Consider the following 23,408-nt stretch of genomic DNA (forward strand, 5'->3'; position numbering starts at 1 on the left):
GTCTTTGGAATAAACCCCACTTGATCATAATGTATTTTTTTTAATGTATTGTGTCTGATTTGCTAGTATTTTGTTTAGGATTTTTGTATATGCATTCATCAGAGATATTGGTCTGTAGTATTCTTTGTTGTGTGTTATACTTTCCAGGTTTTGGTATCAGAGTTATGTTAGCATCATAAATTGTGTTAAGAAGTATTGCCTTTCCTTCAATTTTTTGGAAGAGTTTGAGAAAAACAGGTATCAAATCTTCTTTGAATAGTTGGTAGAATTTACCAGTGAACCCATCTTGTCTTGGACTTCTATTTATTGGGAGATTTTTGATGGTTGTTTCAATTTCCTTACTTTTTATCGGTCTATTTAGATTTTCCAATTCTTCATGATTCAGTCTAGGAAGGTTATATATTACTAGGAACTTATTTATTTCTTCTAGATATTAAATTTGGTTGCATATAGTCTTTCATAATATTCTAGTATGATACTTTGCATGTCTGTATGTCTGAGGTAATTTCTCCTCTTTCATTGTTTTGTTTTTAAAGTATTTTTTAGTGATTTTTTAGAGAGAGAAGAAGGGAGAGAGTTAGAACCATCAGTGTGAGAAAAAAACATCGATTGGCTGCTTCCTGCACATCCCCTATTGAGGATTGAGCCGGCAACCCAAGCACGTGTCCTCACTGGGAATCAAACTGGGACCTCTCAGTCCATGGAATGACTCTTTTTTTTTTTTCCATTTATTGTTTTGAGAGAGAGAGAGAAAGGGAGAGAGAGAGAGAGATAAAAACATTAACAAGAGAGAACATCGATTGGCCTCCTCCTGCACACCCCCCACTAGGGATTAGGACCACATCCTGGACATGTGTCCTGACCAGAAATCGAACCAGAAACCTTTTGGTGCATGGGTCGATGCTCAACCAGTGAGCCACACCGGCCAGGCCATAGGATGCCTCTTAATCTACTGAGCCACACCAGCCAGGAGGTCTCCTCTTTCATTTCTGATTTTGTTAATATGAGTCTTTTCTCTTTTTTTCCTTAGAGGGGTTTGTCAATTTTATTAAACTTTTCAAAAAATCAGCTCTTTGTTGTATTAATTTTTGTGAGTCTTTTTGTTCTCTATTTCATTCAATTCTGCTCTAATTTTTATTATTTCCTTCCTTCTTCTGACTTTGGGTTGCTTTTGTTCTTCTCTCTTAGTTCTTTGAGATGTAATATTAGGTTGTTTACTTGGGATTTTTTAAATTTCTTGAGATAGACCTATAATGATATATATTTCCTTCTTATTACTGCTTTCACTGCATCCCAGAAGTTTTGATATATCATCATGTCATTCTCATTTGTCTCTATATATCTTTGGATCTCACTTTTATTTCTTCTATGATGCAGTCATTTTTCAATAGTATGTTGTTTAATCTCCACACATTTATATGTTTCTTTACTTCATTTTTGCAGTTGATTTTTAATTTCAAAGCATTGTGGTCAGAGAATATGCTTAGTATAATTTCAATCTTTTTCAATTTGTTAAGGCTTGTTTTGTGACCCAACATATGGTCTATCGTTGAGAATGTTCCATGTGCACTGGAGAAGAATGTATAATATAATGTTCTGGTATGAAAGGCTCTGTAAATGTCAATTATGTCCATTTGGTCTAATGTCTCATTTAAGGCCAATATTTCTTTATTGATTTTCTGTTTGAATGATGTATCTAGAGCTTTCAATGGAGTATTAATGTCCCCAACTATGAATGCGTTTTGATCTGTTTCTCCCATTAGTTTTGATAGTAGTTGCTTTATGCAGTTTGGTGCTCCCCTGAAGACAAAGTTTGAAAAATAAAAAAAATGATGAAAATTGGATTTTAATCTAGTTCTGACCGGATGTAGCTATTATCTCTGAATAAATGTTTAATCCTTATGGCTTCTTAATTTCTAAACAATCTCTTTACTTTGTAAAATAAATTCCCCATGCTAAACAGTAATCTGTAGTAATTATAATTTAAATAAGTTAAATTATAAATTATCCCATTAAAATTTTAATCTAATATTTTGACTTTTTAAATTACCATCCATCCCTATGCAAAAGAAAATATAAGCAGGGAAGGAGGAAAAAGGCATAAAAATTATTAAATATCTACTAAGTATTTCTCAGTGTTCTAGGTATTTTATAATTATTGTTCTATTTCATTCTTATGATTACTTTTTGTAGTAAATATTACCTGAATTACAGTGTAGAAGATTTTATGGATTAACCAGGTAAATTGGTTAGTAAATAATAGATTCATACAGGCATATACCTTGTGTGACTCACCGTCAAATTTGTATTTGGATGTGAACGAGATAAAACCATGTCCTACCTTTCTACCTCTTATAACCACCTGCTACCCCTACAAACAGGCATGCACTAACACAGAAGATCTATGCAGATAACACATTCTGTGTTAATCACATATCATTATCTTTTTATGTTCGAAGGACTTCAGACATTTGTGTCACCTTGTTCTTTAAGAAGTTCAGGAATCTTCCCCCATGTTGACACCTCTGACTACATTTCTGACTCCATCTAAAAAAAAAAATCTTAGTGTTACATATTTTTAAAATTGTTCTTGCTTAGTGAAGAGAAAAATTATCTCAGTCTTCTGGTACTGTTGAAATAATATATCAAGACCTAGATGCATGTTTACTTTTATTGGCATTAAAATGGACTTAATGACATTTGACAATGGTTTGATTGGGTCTCATTACCACATACTTAATGTTATCCTTTCCTTAAATCCTGAATTATTTTACATTATCCACTTGAGTTACATGAAAGTAAATATCATTCACTCCAATCTTTTAAACTAAATTTCACTGAACAATTGTTATAATTTATTATCCCCTGGTATACTTTACCAGACTAATTTAGATTTTGAAAAAATACATATTATCAGTATCAGCTGAGTTTTATTTTGTCATTGGTTATTATGTGAGAACAGGACACAGAGATCAATTTGTTAATGCAATTTCAGTATTTGATGGAATAGATTATGGTACACTATGAAAATAAATGAAAGTATACATAATTTTAAAAAAGCACTTGACAGTTGTAATTCCAAAATACTGGTTGAATAAAAAATGTTAGAAATTTTATATAGGGTTATTTTTATGTGTAGTATAATTTTTAAGACTGAATAGTAAGAGATCCTCATTTGCATTTACTCACTCTAATAGTCCATTGATCAAAACAAACAGGAGAAAACTAATAATGAAGCATAATGTGGAGAAGAACACTAAAATGAAATATAATTATTCTGTCCACATTTGAATTTGCATGACATGCTTTCCCTATACAAAAGTTAATTCACAGGTTTTTTTGTTTTGTTATTTTTTTTTAATTGGTGTGAGAAAGAAAACATTGATTGTTCCACATATTTATGCATTCATTAATTGCATCTTGTATGTACCCTGACTGGAGATCAAACCCACAACCTTGGCATATCAGGACTATGTCCTACCAACAGAGCTACCCAGCCAGAGCTAATTCACTGTTTTATAATAAATTGAGAATAATTCTATGATAATCTCATATTGAGAATCTTCTTTATTAAGTAATATTTGTTAATGACTATATCTTTGCCTTAAACAGAACAAAGTATATACACTTCATTTAAGAAATAATTAGTTTGTAATTTAGAAAATTGGTAAATATTTGTTCAGGTATACTTTGAATATATCATTAAATACTTAAATAATTCTTTATTACCTATGAAGTAATAAACTGTATAAAAACCTACTTTAGTATAGTTTTATTGACCAGTAAATATCTGGCTTAAACAAAATTTAATGAGAAGTTTTAACATTTATGATTAAACGTTACCTTTATGTTAAGAGTATGAGTATAGAAAGTAGTCATACATTTTTTCTTTGTAAAAGAGTATATGATCCCAAACAACAGTTTTGTACAATTTTAACTCTGTAAATAAATACAGGTATTCTAATTTATAGTATACTAGGATAATATCCTGTATCTTTGTTTAAAAATTACAATGCAAAAGCTACAATGAGGACTTTTTCTTAATTTAAGCTAATCAACATAAAAGGCATAGATGACCACAACTTCAATATATGAGACTAAAATAAATCAAAGATAATCAATTCAATGTGAGCCTTCGTTTAAATTATGTAAATTTAAAATTGCCCACGAGAATGTATAGTTGTATAAGTGCCCTTCATTTCAAATACATAAAATTAAAAAGTGTGAGTATCATCACATTTTATTCTGGAGCAACTACTGGCATATCTCACATTATAAGTGGCCAGACAACAGAAACAGAAAAAAAACTAAAGTGTTGGGATTGCAGATACCAAGTCAGGAAATGCCCAGGAGTAATTATAGTGCTACTCAAACAGAAGTTAGCATGACGTAGATCATGTTAATGGTTTTCTCAAAAGCCACGGAAAGTATAGAACTGAAATGAAAATGCCCAATGCATAACCTCTTTGGAAAGCAGTAGCTACATGTTAACTCAGTCCTTTCTTTTTGTTGCTAAGAGATCATCACTAGTTATATTTAATATCATAGGTTTTATTTATTTCTGATTTTGGGGAGAGATTTTCTGATTAATGATTTTCTGTGGTATTTCTTAAGTTAAGAGTTGGAGATCAGGAAGGTAATATAAGGCAATAATATGTATCATAGAGTTTGATTATTTTCCGTAATTGAGTTGTTAATTTTTATAGATATGTTACTTAAAAAGAGAATAGGGCAAATCTATTGTTACCAGTTACATGGACCTTTGAGCAAGTCATTAATTGCTTTGATTCTCAGTTCTCCTGTTTGTAAATGGAGTTAATAACAATAAAATTCATAGCCACCTCTCAGGGTATACATACAGATGGCTAGAAGATATACAGATGAAAAAAAAGAATAAAAATGCTCAAAATAATTTGTCATTAAGAAATATAAAATAAAACAACAAGGAGATATGAAAAATTACTTATCTACTTGAATGGCTAAAATGGGAGGAAAAAACAAAACTGACTACAGCCAACTGCTGGTGAGGATGAGGAACAAGAGCAACTCTCATTCATCGATGATAGGATTGTGAAATTGTAGAACAACTTTAGGAAAGAGTTCAGCAAATTTTTATATAATTAAACAAAAGTTTATTATACAACCTGCAATCACACTATTAGCTATTTGGAAACTTACATACACAGATCATCTGTGTGAGAATACTGAGGACAGCTTTGTGTACAACAGACCAAAGCTTGAGATAATCAATGTCCTTCCATAGGAGAACTGATAAATTGTGGAGGAGCCATGCAATGAAATCTTATTTTGAGATCAAAGAAACAAACCATTTATCGATACAACAATATAAATGAATATTCAATACATTTACTAACTGAAAGAAGACAGGCCTAAAAATCTATATATTGCTGAATTCTATTCATATGATATTCTGGAAAAAGCACAAATTATAAGGACAGAGAGATAACAGGTTAGTGGGTGTCATGGTTGGGGGAAGAAAGGACAGTGGCTATAAAAGAATGTGCAAGGGAAATTTTAGCATTAAGGAATTATTCTGTATAGTACTGAGGCATCAGATACATGTCTCTATGTATGTGTCAAGGTACATAAATCACATTCAACATAAACCATACATCACTTAGTGAACTTGAAAGTATACTAGAGTTTAGTTCCTAGTAACCTGCTTATGGCAGTTTCTTAGTCTTGACAAATGCCACATAGTAGGATAAGATGTTAAACTGGAGGAGAGGTGTACTGGAACTCCATATGCTATTTTTTGAGATTTTTTTTTCCATAAATTTAAATATAAATGTAAAAAAATGTAATTTTTCCCCAAAATAAATAGAATAAAAAGTTTCGCATTGGGTTAGTAAGAGGATTTAATTAATTAATATATATAAATATTATTGATCAATACCTGGGGTATAAAGATTATCAAATGTTAACTAAATCTGCTTACTGTCAGTCTAGTCATCCTTTTATATGTCTAAGACATGAGACAGTGACACCGCAGGAGAATGAGCACACTGAGCACTCAGATCTCGGTCTAGGAATACCATCCTTAACAAAAGAAACCAGGGTTCCTTGGGAAAGTGGGTGGTATTAGGTCTGGGGTAAGAAAAGTATAAGACGAGCCTAGAACATTTTATTGGGCCAAAAATTAAAGAAATGTTCAAAAAATGATGACATAACAAAGACAGGAGCCAGCCTTCAGGGGGTTCTTGCTGGTCAAAATCGGGATAATCTGGGCTGTAAAATAAGTATTAAAAATAATGAGTTAACATCCAATAAATAAAATAGAAATCTAGGTGTCCAGACTGATACAAATAAAATAATGTAAAAATAAATAGGGGAAAGAGAAAGCTCTTTCTCAGCTTAAAATATCAAGTAAGGAATGTGGAATGAATGAGTGAAATAGAAAATCACCATTTGGCATCTCTCATTTCAGTGTTTGATTCAAGCAGAAGTCATGAATGGATGCTAGAATTGCTGGATAGAGATTTGATAAGAAACAGGTATGGTGTTTGAAGACTATGATAGGATTTTCTTGGAAGTATCTCACCCCACAGCACTTATTAACAGGTTGTGATATATAAAATATGAAAGGGGTATTCTCTGCAGCTGTCAAACTTACCAAGGACAAAGAGAGATTAAGGAACTATACCAGAATGAAAGGGACTAACGAAACAGGGTAACATGTCCTTTCTGAGATCCTGGACCAGGAAGGAAAAATATACTCGTTGGGACAACTGGCACAATTTAATGGTGGTGTGTAAACAGATAGTAGTGAATCATTTTCTAGTTTGAATGGTTACATAATGATTGTTGTGTTTGATGGTAGAGTGTCCATGTTTCACCAAAAAGCAAATAGGAATGCTGGGGATTGTGTCTACAGCTTGCCCCCAAGGAAAAGAGAGAGAGTGATGCAGCAGACACGGTAAAATGTTAACAACTGGAAAATCTGAGTTATTCTGTGAGTTCTTTTTACTAGTCTTGCAACTTTTCTATATGTATAAAATTATTTTAAACTAAAATATAAACAAGTCACATTTAAGAGAAAGTAAAATTGATTAAAAAGATAAGTTAGAATAAAATATGCAAAGTATGTTAAAGAGAGATGAGTGACTTGATCCTAATAACAAGCTGAATGATATGTATTGTGTGTTTACGATTTTGTTAAAACCTATAAGATAGCTCAGGAAAAAATAGTGTATGACCTTCTGCTCTAAAAGCTTCTTCTCTGGGTGGAGAAATAAACCAAATTTGATGTTAATCACTCTATTTTGAAATACTATTATCTTTACATACTTACTTTTTTATTCCTTGTCTCCTATCATAAATGTTTAAAGCACTTTATAAAATATATGTGATAAAATAAACATAAATTAAATTATAAATTAAAATAGCAATATATAATTATATAACATGTACTTTATAAATTAAAAATAATAATCAGAGAGGAAAAAAACAAGTAGTTGAGAACTTATATATATGATACAATTTTGTCATTTCTATTGAACATCATTGAAGTTTAAAAGAGCCTGAGATCAAGGCCTTGATTAAATATTTAAAGATTCAATTTTGTTTTTTTAATTTCAATGTTTTAATATTTAAAATAACTTCAAAGGTAATTTCTGAGAAAATTTTGGGAACTAATAGAAAATAAGTTAGAAATGGCCAAGTTACAGGAACCTTGACAACCAGCTTATATTTTAAAGAATATAAGGTCACATAATTCTAATACATGGAAATACAGGTCAGATTCTTGAAATGACTGCTGTGGAAGCAAAGGATACTGTTCCTTCCTTTCAGTTATCTTAAGGCAGAAGTGCCTTATATTTTTCACCTCTGAGCTCCTAATTTTTTTCAGGATCTCAGTAGAATTAAAGATTACTTGTGGCAGACACATTGTTTTGAAAATTGTACTGTTAACACGTGGAATTTTTCCTCCGTTTTTCTGTCTAGTTGTACTAAATGTAAGCGCATAAGTTCTACAATCATTTCTTTGTTACATACGAAATTACTCTGGTGTCTGTTGCTTTTGCCCCACCTGCACCAGGCAGAAGTAAAGAACACAGTGGGCAGACTTTCCATGTGTACGGGCTGTTTCAGTGACCACTGTGTTTAAATGTACTATGTGGAGAAATAGCTTGTCTGCCTGTTGGCTGCACTCATGCCCCTTTCTTGATTCCCGAAAGGAAGGAATTGCAGTGCACTGCCCCCTGTCATTTACATCCTGCTTTTATGTGTGGCTGCTTTTACGGAGTGTTACATTGCTTAATTAAATCTCACTGGCTTATTCTGCTTGCTCATCCATTTCCTACATAATCCAGCCTGCAACATCTTCTTCCTTAAAATGAACATAGGAAACATTATGACCTGTTTTGGAGATGTATTTGGACAGTGAAAATGGATACGTAATTTAACTTGTAAAGTGCTATTTGTTGCATGAATAACTGAATACTCCACATGAGTATAAAAGTCATGTTGGGTTTAATAAAGCTTTTGGAGGAGCAAATATTGGAATAAATATTTCCTGTTACTGGTTATCATTATGGTTTATTGCTATGTTTTTATTCTGTCTTATATATTTGGAAAGTTCTTTATTCCTGAAACAAGAATTGTGCATAAAATGTTCCCTGTAACTTATTCTCAGTTTAGGGTCCACAAGAAGTGGAAGCACTATTGTTTCCTTGACCAGAATCTCCACATAAATGAAGGCGGCTGGTCTATGATGAAGAGTTTTAAGTGTTTCCACTCATTTCGGCACTACTTCAAAACTTCCCACTTCCTCTGGGACCATTTGTTCTCTATTTAGATAACCTCATCTCTTTATATTATAAGACTATGACCATTAAAAATGAGTCCCTTCATTATTTTTTCTTCACATGTTAAAGATTAACATATGTATGTCCAAAGTCATCTCCTTCACACTGTGTCCTATCTTCACTGATAATGTTGTCATGGTACTAAATACTGCCCAAGCTTCTGGTGACTTAACAACATAAGTATGCCTAACATTTCACATACACATTATTTTTTTATTGACTATACCGAAAAAAAAAGTATTTATTTGAAGGTGTATAAAACATAGGTTGAACCCTTTCCTCCAGATGAGACAAAAGGCACTAGCACAATTGCAAGAGAAGACTCAGTTTGTGGCTGCTGGGGTTCAAGTTAAAACTCTGGTATTCAAGTTTTTAGTTTCAGTATACCTCAGTTGTTTATTTGTAAAATTATAGTTCTCAATATAATTGAGTAATTATAGCACTCATAAAAGCTAATATATATTTAAGGCGTGGCCCAATATTACATCTCATTTTATTAACATATTTAATAGTGTTCATAGCCAAAAGGGTTAGGTGTTTTGTAGTTCAATCAGCTCTTCCCCCATTGCATCAAGTGCTAGAATTCATATTAGGGGCTGGGAGCTTGCAGAGCAAGGACCAATCAGCCCATTGTGTATGAACATCTACCAATCAGAATGGACAGAAGTAACACAAAGAGTCAGGATATAGATACCCTGTTACTGATCCAAACTTTACCTATTATTAGGATGCTTATTCCTGAGGAATTTGGAGGATGGGGCAGAAGTAGCAAAGATGTAAGAATTTGTGAGAACCAATGACAACTCAAAAGCAAATCTCCCATTCGTAAGAATGTGCTTCAATATTTTAACTGGCTGTATTGAGGTTGCTTGAATGAATATTATCCTTTCTTTTCCCAGTGCTAACCCCTCTGATCTTAATATCCAGGCAACCACAGGATCTTAGGTCATTAAGGTTTACTTCTCTTTCTCATATAATTTGAGTTTAACTCATTATATCAAATCATTCTTTTCTCCTTCAAAATTGTAGAGAATTTTCTATTAGAAATACAAAACAAAAAAGGAATCTTCAGCTACTCAAATATTATCGAACTCCTTTTCATGGATGCCAGTTTTTATTTTTTGGTTGTTTTTTTCAATATGCTCCCTAAGGCAGGTGCCAGTTAATTAATGAGCAGCCAGGCCTTTGGGGTGGGGTATGGGCTTTAATGAACTCATTCCATTGAGAACAAATAGAATTCAATGGAGCCTGTGGCTCAACTATTCTCTTCACGCCCATGGCTTCCAAATATTTAACTCCAGGCAGCATCCTGACGCTCAATTTTACACATACACACTCACACATGTATATTTGTATATCTGTTATATAAATCACTTTTTTACATGAATATTCTGTTGTTGCTTCAAACTCTCCATTTCCAGAGTATGTCATGTGTGCACTTAAATGTCTTCCTGTTTTTCTGTCCATTAGTACATCCTTATTTTAATTATACAGTAGGAATCTTCAAGTCATCTTTGATCACTTGCTCTGCCCATTTCCCTATGTTGAATTAATTTTATATTTTTAATAGTTCAATCTGTTAAATTTTTATTTTTAAAATTCTTATTTCTAAATAATATTTGTAGATTCTTATTGGTATTTACTTGAACTGTTTAATATTCTTCTAACTTATTTACATGTTCCCAGATTACTTCCCTGTTATTAATGAGACCCTGTAATCTTTCTTGAGTTCTAGACCTTTATATCTTGCATACTGGATATCACCACTCAGATATTTCATAGTCAGTTCAGACATAGCAAGGCAAAACTGGAAATCTATATTCTTTATCAAACACACCCCCACACACACAAACACACACATACCTACCAAAGTTGCTCTTCTTACAGTTCTCTCTAAGTACAGAGCCTATTTATTAATGCTTGATCATGGCATAAAATCTGCGAGTGATCCTTAAGGCATCATCACTAATACCTAATCCTTCACAATGTCCTATCAAATTTACATATCTAGAATATGTCTCATTTTGGGATCTTATTTTTTTAAATTTCTGATGAAGTGGGTTTAGGGTGAGTTTTGAGGCTACAGATTTTTTTCAACTTGGTTTTTTTCATTTTAATTAAATTTATTAGGGTGTCTTTTGTTAATAAAATTATATAGGTTTTGTATGTACATTTCTATGATACATAATCTGTATATTGCATTGTGTGCATTATACACCCAAAGGCTGTCGATATTAGTAAGATCCCAGGGAGTGCTGGTATTGAGGGTATTGTGGTTTGAGAATCACATTGAATAGGAAGAAACTATGTAGTTGTACATAATCACACAACACTCTCTATCTGACTCAATCAGCACCAAGAACCTTGACTTCCATCATTTTCTTAGTACAAGCTCTTCCATGTGTTCATTCCACTGCCTACAGATTCATCTGTCTTTACCACATTTTATAGACTAGTTCCCTGTATCCTTCAGTTCACAACTCCTCGCATTCATTAGCCAAACATTTACTCAATGTGATTGTTCCTTTTATGCGTCAGTTTGCCTGGGTCACAGGGTACCTAGGTAGTTGGTTAACCATTATGTGGTGTGTCTTTCAGGCTGTTTCTGGATGAGATTAACAGTAGAATTGGACTGAATAAAGCAGATTGTGAGTAGGTCTCATCCAATCTACTAAAGGCCTGAATTAAACAAAATGGTGGAGTAAACATTATCTTCCCTCTCTGCCTGAATATCTTTGAGCTGAAACAAGTCTTCTGCCTTGAACATGCAGTCAGACTGGAACTTACACCATAGGCTCTCCTGTCTTAGGCATTTTGGCTAGAACAATACTAATTAGCTCTCCTAGTTTTCCAGCTTGTTGACTATAGTTCTTAGGCCTTTCGGCCTCTGTAATGATGTGAACCTGTTCCTTATAATCATACACACACACACACACACACACACACACACACACACAGTTGGTCCTCTTTATCTGGAAAATGCTGGCTAATACACTGAGTGTATATTATCCACTGATACATACCCATTTGAACAACATAAAAGTGTGGACTGCTAAGGAAAAGAAATAGAATGTTATAAGAAAAAGAAATATAAGTCATGTAGGTGGTCAGGAAAGGCTCCTAAAAAGAAATGACATTTTTAACTGAAAATTCAAGTAATAGGAAACAAGGAGTCAGGAACAATCATCTCAGGCAAATAGAACATCTTTGGTGAAAGTGTTGAAATAGTGACCAGCTGAGTGTGTTGAAGGTCTGGAAGAAGTCGACCTGCCTGAAGTGAGGTGAGCAAGAAGGATTTTATTTGATGATGTTAGAAGGAAGGTGGGAGATAAACTATGCAGAACTTAATAGGCCTAGTAGAGAATGTGGATTTAATCTAAAAATGATGGATATTCAATAAAAAAGTTGATTAAGAAGAAGATAAGACCTAATTTGTGTCTGTTACATGTCACTATGGTGGGAACCCTGGTTTCAGTCATGAGAGAATAAATGGTAACAGATTTGATCTTTTTATAAAAACTACTATGAAATGGTAAAATATGTGAGACAAAACATTTTGAGTATGAGACCATAAGCAGAGACCTGTCAGTGCAGAGAAGGGAAACACACGGTGAGCCTGATGCTTGTGTCAGGGTGGCCCCAACTTTCCACCTGGAGACATTTCTATGCTGCAAAATTGGCCGACGAGCAGTGATATTGCTGAGCTGAGAAGGAAATATTAGATTTCTGGGCTTCTGGAGCAGCCACATTGTACAGCTCTGGGCATCTAAAAAGGGAAGCTGTCAAAAAAGGGGCTCCATCAAGTCTCTGTATGGAACCCTCTGGCCCTTGAATGAGAGCTAAGTGGGTCACTACAGGTAGACATCTGAGTCCCAGCCCAGTCAGAGTGGAAAGACCCACTGAGCACATGGGACATTCAGTGGAGACTTCAGAAAATGCCCTGGTTTAGAAGTAACAACCACAATATGCAGTAAGTGGTGTTTCCTAATACTAAATGCAAAACAAAATAGAATCTCCTTAACACAGGATAAGATCAAACCTGACAGGACTCAAGTATAGATCAGTAATTTAAATACCTGCAAAACAAAATGCAATAAATACCCTTTAAGGGGGGACAAAATAATATGAATTATCCACAATATTACCCTCTATATTCAGCAAAAAATGGAAGAAAAAGTATATATCAGGAGTGAAGAAATAGGAAATGTAACCCCACAGACAAAGAGAGAGCAGTAAAACAAAAACACACAAAATAGTCCAAAATGATTCAGATGTTGTAATTAGTAGAAAAAGGAACTGCTGGTCCTGTTATTTTGTTACCATTGTTTGCAACAGTGCAGGGGAAGGTTCAGGAGTCAAAATTACTATGCTTATAAAATTAGGAAATTCTTAGATAAATGAACATATCGGTAGAGAAATCTCTAAGCCTTGTTTATTCTGGATTTAACTCACTGGTATAGTTCTATTTACCATATTCCTTTTTTTTTTTTCTTTTTTGCTGGAAATAATAATGCTTAAATTTAGTGTGTTCTAATCTTAATAGAAAATTAAAATAGAAATTGTCTGATGGCTTTCAAATGGATTACGGTGGTACAAAATAAGATTTGGCGTTCTTGACTTTGAGACTCTATGGGAACTACAAAACTCATGTTTACCATTGCTAACTCATTATTATTTCTGAGCAAGAAGAAGTAGAGCATTAAAAGAAATAATTTAGTAAACGATTTTCCATGTAACACTCAGACTACCTTGCACCAGCCTTACCCTCTCCAAGCTTTGAGATTCCTTACATGCTAGCTTGGGATAATGATGTAAATGTCATCAGGAAGCTCTCTTTCTATTGTGAAAGTGGGAGGTGTGCCCCTTCGCCTCTCTAATCCAGAGTGGATAATGGAAACCCTATTTATTTATTTTTGAAAATGCAAATATGGTCATATTCCAAAGACTGTTTTACAATCCGCTACTTTTATTCTTATAAAGATAATAATTATATATGACATCATCAAATATAGAGATAAGCACTAATTATCTTGCTTTTCTCCTGCTCTCCTGTTTTTCTAGATCAGATAGTCTTTTCTAGGCAGAGTTCTTGGAACAGAAACACTCCCCCCCCCCTTTTTTTTTGTCGTGGTACTGTTTTGGCCATGAGTCTCCAAAATCTATTTTGAAAGTCAGGAGCCAGAGACTGATTTGTTGTTTTGGTTCAACATTTCTGTTATGTCATCATTCAGAAAATGTCGAACAAGCCGTGTTGGCGCTATTGGATTCATCTGGGAACAGGAAGGATAGATTTCATTAACGTAACAAAACGTGTTTGCAATTCTATGTTCATGTTACTTATTTAATGTGTAAATAACATCAAAATGAAATTCAGATGACCCCAATTTGAACTGTTTATCTACTTACTGGACATTTACATGCTATTGCTGGTCCTGTCTCCTCATGGTGAAGTGCAGGTACATAGCCAGCCCGGCTCAGAGAGCTGTGCGGAGAACGAGGTCACACTGGTTCTGCTGTATGAAAGCATTTTGGAATAGTAAGATAATGGGTCTCATCTTTTCTGTCATTTAATGAACTAAATAAGCTACATTAATTAAAATACTAACATAAATTGTTTTCATGATCTTTAGATACATATTTATCATATTATATCCAAGGTTATGATACTCTTTGAATCAGGGAATTTATTTTATTTATATATATTTTTTTATTCTGAGAAAATTTCTTTCAACCATTTTATTTTCTCTAACTAAATATTCCAAAATGTTTAATCATGAAAAACCTAAGAGGAATATTCTTGAGGAGATACATTTATTTGTTAAATATTAAATAAGCTCCTACTGTGTAGCAGGCTCTGCTTGAACATACTTGGTACACATAGAAAAGAGCAAGAACAGAACAGAAAAATAAAACCAGAACATCTGCTCATGGAGTTTATATTCTGATGTGGAGATTCCCAGAGACATATTACAAGTGAAGATAGCATGTTAACTATACTCAACATATATTAATATACTGCTCACCCTGCAAACATCATTTGTGCCTCAGATTTCATTTCATTATGCAACAAATGAAATATATCTATTGATGTCACATTGAAATCTGTAATGCAGAAAAAAAAAAAAAACAATATTGCCTATTGCAAAGAAACATATCTAATCATTATTTTACAATCAACAAAAGTATTTATTTGTGACCCGGCCAGTTTGCCAGTTTGGCTTAGCGGTTGGAGTGTTCGCCTGTGGACCAGAGAGTCCTGGGTTCAGTTCTCGCTAGGGGCACATACCAAATATATATATATTTGTTAATATTTTAGTACAACATTATGTTATCTATGGTAAAAATGTCCTTGTTTTAATGAAGATTACATTCAATGGCTAATAATAATAATGAACACAATGTTAACATACTGTGTTTACAAACCACTTCTCAAGTTCTTACTATGTAATATTGCTCCAGAGGTGTTTGGCCAGCTTATATTAATCAAAATAGACACAACTAGTTGATCATGTAAAACTAATAATCCGGTATTCATAATTACATTGGGGAAAACCCTGATTGAGTGATTTTTAGTTATTTTGCACACTCAGAGCTTTATTTTAATAATTACCACTTTTTTCAAAGGCATATTTAATTCAAATACTCATTAGCATGACACTGAAGTTTTTTTTAGAATTCTAAATTTCAAATAATGTAACCTCATATTTAATAGAGGAAACTATGTATGGCTAATCTGGTAAAATGTTTAATGTTTTTGAAACTAATTAGTCTCAGCAGAACCAGGACTTGAATCATTCCCCCGTTTCCCAATTTCACACATTTATAAACTTGTCAGTATCATTTAGGCACCTTTGTTTTTTATTAGCAGCATTTTAAATTGGTGTGAAGAAAGTCCTTCATCTTTAAAAGATTACTGTATGGTTACCTTTGAACAGACTTTTTCCTGATGATTTATTTTATCAGGAAACTAGATGCCTCCCAATGTAAGAGTGAACTTTTTAGATTAATCAATCTTTTAATTTTTAAAAAAATTATTATAAATAATTTTATATCTAGTTTATAGCAAAAATCACTCATATTGCTAATACATAATTATCTTTACATATTACTTATCTTTCACAACTGTCTTTAGTGCTAATTTAATGACAATAAATTTTACCTCCTTCCTGCTTAGTGAAAAAAACAGACAATATTAATAAACATTGAAATAGGCAATCAGGTATATTAAACTAGAAAATGGAAAATTTCTGTTTCTGTGTGTGTGTGTGTGTGTGTGTGTTTACACACACATTTAGGATCAACTTGAGATTCAAAGTAAAGGCATCTTGGAGATTTTTCTATCTATTCATGGAAATTGTATGACAACTACAAAATTAAGCTGCATTTTGATTTATTTTGACAATGGAGTTGACCAAATTTGCTGAATAGGGGCCAATCCCTTACTTAAATGATAGCATTTCATTTATGCATGACTTTGGTTTGAATCTCCTTCAGAAGCCTTACATCAGTTGTCAAAAGAATATTTATCCATGAAAGACATAAAACCTCTGAAAATAAGAGGACAGATTTTTATAATAGCAATATTCCCTATGCAGAAGAATATGACATTAGGTAATAAAACAGTGTTCTATCCTGTGACTCCTCGCCATGTGGTCCCGGCATGTCTGTGAGGGAAGCAGGCATTTATTACTTCATATGTCCTTTGATACTTTGGGATTATCACTTAATTAACTCAGTATAAATAGATTGAACAAATGGTGTAAATCCCGGAGGACACAACACTAAGAATTCTATGATAGATCCTTAAATGGAACTCTGGAAAATGAACAAGACATTTATAAGTGACACCTGCTTCAGATCAGGACTTGAGTCTATGACAAACACTTTATGTTTCTGCAGATATTTTAGTTTTGGCTGGGGCCTTTAGAAATTAGAACCAGGTAGACAGACCTTTATTGAAATACTATAGAACCCTTCCCATACTTCTCACTTTGGGAAAATAAAAAGGGGTTAAAGATCAGTTTAATTCCAGACATAATTTTAAATATTTACTCTATTAAGGTAGAATTTGAGAGAATCCAACAAAAACATTAGTTGATGATCGGGACATACATTTATGTTTTAAGCAATAAATAGCATTTGCATATGACTTGTTTTAAAGTATAAAAAAGATGTAACTAATGTGATTGAGGTTTATTGTTTTTAAAGTTCTTCTCAAAAGTGAACTTAAACCTTTAAATCCAATCTCTCTACAACCATTTAGAAATCTGATTCAACTCTTTCTGAGAGTACCCTAAACAGTGTATTTAGAAGTTTTAACCCAAATTGCATCTAAAAGCAAGCATTAAAGAAAACTATAATGAAATCTTAGCCAAACTATATCTTGTATTTATGTTAGAGCAGTAATTTTTCCTGGACTTTATTGTCAGTGGACCTTTTTAAATGGAAATAAATATTCATATGAATTGTTATCAAAAGTGCACTGGACATTTTATAGCTTAATACATTTTAAACTATATAAATGACAAACAAATATAGTATTATTTTGCTGACCATGCCCACAATTACTTTAGAGATTAAATAAGCAAATATGTTTGTGTTTGCATGTAGAGATGGAAAGGTGGCTTAATCGCCTTTAGAAAGGGAACAAAATCTCAGCTCCTTAAGAGTCCCTTCCTAGCTCGTACAAGATGTCTCAGATACAGATCAATGAAATACATTGCATCTGTTATGCAGAGATTTTTTTTTTCCTGCTGATATAAAAAAAAAAAAAAGTAAAGAAAAAGAGATTAAAAACCTAAGATGCTTAAAAAAGGGACTCAGTCTGGTTTGCTTGGTCAAAACTTCAGGTGTGCTGACAAAAATTGTCTTTGGAGAGCACCTAATTCAACAAATTGTTTTTATTTATTTTTTCCCAAGATCACAGGCTTTTAATTTTAAGTGACTATAAGGTTATCACATAATGAGCAATGTCACTATATTGGTCAAACCAAAAAGTGCATAACAAATTTTTTCTAGGAAATTAAAAATTATCTTGCAATTCATAAATGTTGGTACTCTTGCATTTTCCTATATCTTATTTCTTGACTTATACATACAGGTTATAAAGAAAATGGGCTTTATAGGGTTATTTATATTAATAACAGAGCAAACAACATTAGTTTTTATTCCCACTTTACCCTTCTCAAGGGCATCAGGGGGTATTTGTGGGAGTGTTATCTCCAGAAAAACGCACTTTCTGTGAGTAACAGCATATGTAATCAGTCTATAATTGGGGATGAGAATGGAGACAATGCAGGTAGAAATTCTCATTTCGAATTTATTACCTGGAGGTGCATATGTCTGGGGGAAGAATCTGGCTGTCCATGTGGTCGATTGAATATTGAGGACTAACTAAGGGCCTGGTCTAGCATCTAGAGCACTGATAACGTCTCTAAAGATACTGTAATCCAAACAGTATTTTTATAATAGCTTTTGGATCCTATGTTTCTGCAGTTCTCAGACTCTGAGAGACAACCAAATGGACTGTCATATACAGACTCAGCCACCAGAGAAGTGCACAGTCTTCATTGCAGACAGCCAGGAGGTAAGTTTCATGCCCCATCAATCCTCTCTCTATTCACTTCCTATGAATTTTATTTCTCTGGTGAATGTCTTTTATTTTCTCAGTCCTGAGTATACTACTGGTACTCCTGCCTATTTCTGACAATATACTTGCCTGAACTTTATTTAGTAAACTGTCTTCCCTTTGACTTTTGATTATGATCTCATGAGGTGGTTTGCACAGATACCAAGATAATAAGTACTTATAATTATTATGAGTATAAAGAAAAATAACTTCTCATAAGTATTATGAGAACAAAGAGAAATTACTATTTAATAATTTGTTAATTAAACTAAATGTTTTCAATATTATATTCAATATTGTTTGTACTACATTATACTTGGAAGTACTTTCTTAATTTCATTTATAGAACTCTTCACTCAAAGAACTAATTTATATTTTCCTTCAACCTTTTTACTACTCGCCTTCAGATTGTCAGTTGCATCTCTTATTTGGGGCTCTATTCTTATTGGTCTGTTCAACATTTTTTAAACATGTTTTGCTTTAACAACACATTTTGACTCCCAATTAAGAATGTGATCTCCTTTATTTAAATCCACAGGTTCTTGGTAATCAATAGGCATAATTACTGTAGATTTGACAGGGTAAGTCCCTTTTACCTTGCAAAGATAAAATGGATTTTCTCTAAAACAAATGACAGACAATCTTATGATTTGCTCTACAATATGGGAAAACTCCTGGCTCGTTTCTAAAAGGGATCAATATATAAATTCATAATTTAATGTTAAAAGGGCTATTTCCAGATGAATTAATGGCTTTTGTTGCATTTTTATCTAGACAGAAACGTGGATTTTAACGTATTTGTTAACCAGGTCATTAACTCAAACTAATAGCAATAATAAAATAATTAAAGTCTATTATTTGTTGAGTCTGTCTACTATGCACCCATGAATTGTGTTAGTACACAAGGAAATACCCTTAGGTGCTCTTACATCCACCCCGTTTTGTGCCCAGACTCTCCAGGGAGTCTATCATTTGTAAAACATGCAACCATTGAGCTTAATACTTAGGTTTAACCAGCCACTCTCTTTGCTGCCAGACTTGCTCTTACAGAAATGCCAATATGAATGCGCCCAATCTCCTTAAAGCTGGCAAACCAAGCTTATCTATTTGATACTGTGGCATATCATGAATAAATAAGATAAAGAGAGTTTAGGTCAGCCCATTTACATTTGAGTGGCATTTTTTACTGAGTCAATTTTACAAGAAGTGTTTTCAGATGTGATCACCAGGAAGAATCATGTCAGGCAACAGAGGGGAGAATTGAGAGAAAGCAAGGAGGAGAATTAGGTTTCTGGTATCCAAACAAGAACTTGGAAACATGAAATTGCTGGAGGCTGGATGGGAAGTAGAAACATGACTAAAGCAGGAGAACCTGTTCTGGAGAATAATTGTAGTTGAGCCAGTCTGGAACAAACCTAATAGTATGTTAGGGGTAAAAAGCTTTATAAATCCTGGGTGTTTGGGTATATGCTTCATAGATTGGTATAGACCAGTGTGACGCTAACATTCTGTGGACCATGCCATGTTTTCATTAGAAATAATGGGTAAAGTGAAAAGTAATATGAGACCCTTACCTTTCTCTCTGTTACCCCTTTCATGCCAACATATAGAGCTTAACTGCATTTAGCCCTTTCTATAGGGGTAAATAATATAGCCCCTTTTCCAAAGCACTTTATGCTCCCAAGCAGCATTGGCAGAGACTAGCCAATCTTCAGAGATTACTAGAGCAAAACATATTAAAAATGCATAAGAGGAAAATATGGACATACAGCTTTAAAATTTCAGAATGATGGTATTCTAAAACCTTGTCAAAAGGTTAAAGGTTGAGGTTAGGGAAAATTAAAAGGTGTAAATCTTTGAAACTGGGGTAATAAGGATTCAATAGAACTATATTTGAGGATAGATGATAATAAAATATTTATAAGTCATTCAACCAAAATTTATTTTCAAATTTTCTAATATTTGCCATACATTTAGCCAGGTACAGGGTACTGGGTATAGAGTAAAGAATAAAGCTAATGGCATAGAGAATACATAACTACCAAATATAATGCTTTACATATTTTTTAACAAGGATAGTAGTCATCTTCAGTAGGGAAAGAAAATAAGAAACAAAGCCCTAAATATATGAGGAGTGGCTAAAGAAGGAATTAACTGCAGCAAGTGTTTCGGCTCGGGCAAGTTATAACCCAGGACTTGTTAGTATCTTGAGAATGAGAACGGTACGAAAACACAACCATCCTTACTGTTAATTAAGAGGGGAAAGCATATTCAGAAAAATACAGATTAATAACCTCAGAATCACTAACTGAACAACTATTTATATGTGTATTAAGCAAGATTATCCCAGAAACTAGACAGAGCTTACCATCTAGTGGGGGCATTGTCACACTGAAGATTAATTAATGAGGAAGGTGAACACTATGATGTACATTTGAAGTTAAATAAAGAAACATGCCTACATTTCTGGGGAAGTTCAAAGAAAAGGTATTGGTAAGGCTACCAGTAACAGAACATTAACAGCATAAACACCCAGGACATTTATCACAAAGCTTTAAAAAACCCAGGTGGTATAACAATATTATTAAGTACAGACATGCACCTCTGAAGGACAGGGATTTAATCTAAGAAGTGTGTCGTTAGACATATTTTGTCATTGTGCCAATGTCATAAAGTGCACTTAAACAAGCCTAGATGGTATAGCCTACTACACACCTATTGCTCCTAGGCCACAAACCTACACAGGATGTTATTGTACAAAACAATGTGACATCCAGTCAAGCACAAGAGGAAATGATACAATCAATGGACAGCCAGAACAGATGTGCAAGGCTGGTGTTGAGTAACAGGGCATACTGTTTTACAGCGAACTTGTTTTTTATAAATAAAAAAGTATAGTACAGTGAATACATATACCATAACATAGCCATTTATTATCATTGTCAAGGATAATGTACTGTTCATAATTGTATGTGCTATACTTTTGTATGACCAACAGTACAGTGGCTGGTTTACACCAGCATAACCACAAACACATAACTACTACATTGTGCTACAACGTGACCGCAGCTACAAAGTCACTCGATGGTAGGAATTTCTTGGCTCCACGACAGTTTTTGAGATGACCATCATATATGTTGGTCTGACATTGACCAAAACATCATTCTATGGCTCATAGACTGTACTGGGATTAGTCTGCTCAACCATATCGCCCTTATGATCAAAAGATGGTCCAGCCCTGGTCAGTTTGGCTCAGCAGTTAGAACGTTGGCCCATGGACCAGAGAGTCCTGGGTTCATTTCCGCTAAGAGCACGTACCTCTGTTGCAATTTGTCCCCGGCCCCAGTTGGGGTCATGTGGGTGGTGACCACTCAATGTGGTTCTCTCACATCAATGTTTCTCCCCCTCTCTCTTCCTCCCTCTCTCCCTCCCGCTCTATCTGATGATAAATACAAAGGTGTCCTCGGGTGAGAATTAAAAAAGAAGAAGAAGATGGTCCATACTTAAAACGCCTCCTTCACAAAGGGAACAGAATTTCCATGATGGTATTGGGCCAGGCAGGGTCAATATCTTTGCATTGAGGAGTTCTCTACTCCTTGGGTCTGTTGCTGAACTCTAAATAAAATGCAGGGTCTGTTAGCCAGGAAAGAAAGGAAATGGCTGTTGTGAGACCTGCAATAGTTCTGCCTTAGGAAACCTAAGCAGAACTGCTAAGATTTTACCTTGGCCTTTGTATGTGCAGAACTTACTAATTCATTGGGCACAACAAGTATACTGCTTAGAACCCATAATGCATTTGGGACCAAGAAAATATCTTAATTTCTTTTAAATCAGAAGAAAACTAAAATAAAATTTTAGGTAGAGAGAAATGTTAGTATGTAACATCAATGCATTTATCTTTATAGCAATGTGACTATTAACCACTAATGTGAATGTTTTTCTATAAACAAGGGGCCCACAGAAGTCCTCCGAGAGCCCTCGCTGCCTGAGTGTGGCATGCCAGCTGCTCAGAGAGGAAGTGCATTCACGGAGATGGGAGGAGCACGTGATTTCCTGTTGGGAAAAGCGAACCTCCCGCTTCAGAGAAATGATAACCACATTCAAATTCCCCAGTGGTCCTAGGATCATTACATGTATGAGCAGACATCTGCACTGAGGATGCTCAGATTAATTTGTTCCAAGTCAATTTCCAATTAAACTGGACATAATAAACAGATTTTCCCAGGGGTGTCAATGAAAATAATGCAGCGAGCCAATTTCGATAGTTTTTCTTCCTATTTTTCAAAATGATAGATCACTATTTCTAAAAGAGAGGTATTCCCTTTCTAAAACTAACCCCATTTCCTTAAACACTGGGCCATACACTCATGTGCACAGCCCACACACGTGTATGTTTGCTATTTGACATCTTTTTCAAACTGGTGCACTTGATAAGTGACTTTCTCTGTATTTTTGCTGTCTAGGTCTTTTATTTGCCAGCTGGTTAGGAAAGAAGGAGGCAAAGGTCATTTTGCTTTTCCCCAGAAACAAATCTGTCATATCACTGAAGTTCCAGCACAGTAGTCTGGTGGGACTGAGGGATGCCAGTCTTCCACCCCTAGAGCAGTTTCTTTCAAACGCACACAAAACAGATTTGCTTCGGGATGAATCAGAGATATCAGAATGACATTCCATGTTGCTCTGTCAGAAAAAAAAAAGGAGGTCATAATAAACTTGCCTAGATGTTTGCAATAATCAGTCCTTTAAGATGCTTCTTATAATATATTGCACATGAAGATTTTCTGGGTGTGTAGGTGCAAGTCTTACATTAGAAAGGAAAACTGCAAAACCGAGTGATCAAAGCCTGAAAGATTTTCTGGCAGAAATAAGTCCAGTTCAAACATTAGTAACTATGGATGCTGAAATGAAAATGTCTTTTTTTATAATACACTTCCCCAGTTTTAGTTGTGAAT

The sequence above is a fragment of the Molossus molossus genome, unplaced genomic scaffold (genome assembly GCF_014108415.1).
Source record: "Molossus molossus isolate mMolMol1 unplaced genomic scaffold, mMolMol1.p scaffold_m16_p_1, whole genome shotgun sequence".
Classification (NCBI taxonomy): domain Eukaryota; kingdom Metazoa; phylum Chordata; class Mammalia; order Chiroptera; family Molossidae; genus Molossus; species Molossus molossus.